General features: G+C 47.2%; 1 pseudogene; it reads right to left on the bottom strand.

The window, feature by feature from the left end:
- Positions 1 to 1,039: 1,039 nt before the first annotated feature.
- On the bottom strand, positions 1,040 to 1,145 carry LOC117310791 (U2 spliceosomal RNA; annotated as a pseudogene).
- Positions 1,146 to 2,622: the final 1,477 nt, after the last annotated feature.

The raw sequence follows: 2,622 nt of genomic DNA on the forward strand, positions 1-2,622 counted from the left end.
TGATTGGAGAGTTTAATCCATTTACATTTAAAGTAATTGCTGACAAAAAAAAGACTTATTTCTGCTATTGTGCTGTTTCTTTTCCATCTGCCCAAAGCTTTTTTGCCCCTCATTTCCTGCATTCCTATCTTTCGTTGTGTGTGTTTAGCTGATTTCTTACAATAAAATATTTAAATTACTTTCTCACTTCCTTTTGGGACTATTCTATAGCTATTTTCTTTGTGTTTAACATGGGGATTACCTTTAACATCCTAAAATTAAAACACTCTAATTTGAACTTATACCAGGTTAAACTCAACAACATCCAAGTTCTTGAAGCTAAAAGAGCATCCTACTATCTCAATGCAAAAGACCTTCTCCAAGACACACTGCAGTTTCTGCCTGGCTGGGACATTGCCCCAGAGTGAGGTTAAGTTTAAGGAGTCGAAGGAGGCATACATTTCCATCCTCTGGATCACTGCTCACCAAAAAATACATAATGCCAGGCACATATGTAATTTTGAATTTTCTACTGAACACACCAGGAAAATGAAAATGGTGAAGTCAATGTAAATAATAGATTTTTAATTCAGTATCTGCAAAGTGTTAGAATGTTTACATGTGGCACGAGAAATGTGGTCATATTACGAAGGCTTGAGAGCCGCGTGGGGCAAGATAGAGGACAAACAGCATGCACTTGAAACTCTAAGAAGTGAACGCTAACAGGCAGATGGGGCCTGGAAGTCCAAAGTTGAATAACAGCCCATAACAGGGTGATTATGGTGGGGTTTTTTTCCTGCCTCTGTCTCCCAGCTTAGGCAAGGCACGCAAAGTCCAGCAACAGCTGAAAGTTAAAACCATGGGATCAACCTTTTATTTCTAGCCAGACAAGTGAGAAAGTGGGGGGCTTGGATGTTGAGGAGTGAGGGGGTCATCCCCATTGGTCTTTTTCTCCCCAGTTACCACATCTCCCCTGCAACCTCAGTGATGGCAGAGGCCTTCACTGAGAAATGGCCTGTGTCTCTGGACAAAGGAACAGGTTAAGAGGCTCCTATTGTCTGAAGAGTGTGGGGGCATGCCCGTTATTTTCCTTTCTTTTCTCTTGCTATTTAAATTGACAAGAACAGATACTACACTTGATCTTAGCCGAAAGGCTGAGATGAAATAGACAAAATAAACTTTAAGCTAAAATTACTGTCAAGTATAAATTTTACTAATCTAGTAATTCCAAAGGACCAAAGAGCAGGGCAGTGGCTTTATTGAGAACCCAGGATTTCCGAGTGTCCATCGTGCTCAGTCACTTTTAAATCATCAGCACAGCCCTATAATTCAGAGATTTAGGTGAAGTGACTTGCCCAGGGTCACACAGCTAAGTGAGAGTCTTCTGGGACCAACAGTAACTTTTGCAAAGGCGTCTCTTGCTATACGTAATCACTGCCACCATCTGACACTCACATTCTTTCTTTTTATACTATTCTGTTTCCTTGGGTCAAAGAATCCGACCCCTGAATTAAGGTTAAATAGCAATTAGTGGCAGATCAAAAGCCAAAATCGCTTCAAGATATTCTTTTAATTCCCCCAAGTAATGCCTTTAGTCACAAAAATATAGAACAATATAGAAAATTACAAGTGACCTTAGTGTTCACAGGCAAGCACTAATACATTTTAATGTACCATGATCATATTAAAATAGAAATAACTATGAAACATTTTCTGCGGAGAAGCAGCCCCTGTGGCAGGCAGCAAAAAGGGACAGGAAGGCTGCATGGTACCCAGGCCCCCAGTGGCCTAGGTCTCACCCTGCAGCTCACTGCTGATGCGCCGGAACGCTGCTTCCTTCTCGGAGTCTAGGTCTTCAGTGGCGATAGGGAAACCCAGCTCAGGGCCTGGGGGCAGCCTCAGAGACTCCCCTTGCCGGGGCGGCAGCAGAGGAATCCTGCGTTTTCGGGGCCTGGGACTGTCAGATGTGCGGGAGCCGTTCCTCCAGGGCCCTTTCTGCCCTCTTGTTGCCTCTACATCTTGGTCAGGCTGGCTTTTCCTCTGGGAAACCACCAGAGCTGCAGAGGGCGACGGAGGGCCCTCCTTGCTCCCTTTCTTTGCAGACTTTTGGAGCAGCCCTTCCGGTATGGCGGGACTCCTCCTTCTCTTCACTGGTAGGAAACCTCGGTTGGAGACATATGCGTTCGTGATGGCGTTTCTTTGGGGGCAGGAGCTCATACAAGTGGTCTGCGGTCTCCTGGTGGATCTGTCTTCTGCCCTCTTGGCGTGGAGGTCTCTCTTCAGAGGTCCAGGCCTGGGCACGAAGAAAGAGTCCCCCAGGGGCCTAAATGCAGATCGTGCGCCCCCGGTGTCATTGGGGCCGCTTCTCTGGTCTTCGTTCCTCCCTGTGACTGTGGGGACTTCCTCCTGCTTGGCCATCCCTTGCCCGCTCTCTCCCAGGGCCCTCAACACCGTCTTCTCTGTGCTGTAGTTCAGGACACAGCTGGGTGTCGTGGCCGGCACTGGCTGACCCCGTGCCACACTGAGAGTGACTGTGTCCACTGCGGACACTGAGCTGCGGGACGTCGTGGAGGTGCGAGCACCCATCACTGCCTTCTTCCGATGGCCTCGCCTGCAGATGGAGATAAGGACCCCCAGAAAGGA

Source organism: Tursiops truncatus, unplaced genomic scaffold, assembly GCF_011762595.2.
Source record: "Tursiops truncatus isolate mTurTru1 unplaced genomic scaffold, mTurTru1.mat.Y mat_scaffold_2_arrow_ctg1_2, whole genome shotgun sequence".
NCBI lineage: Eukaryota > Metazoa > Chordata > Mammalia > Artiodactyla > Delphinidae > Tursiops > Tursiops truncatus.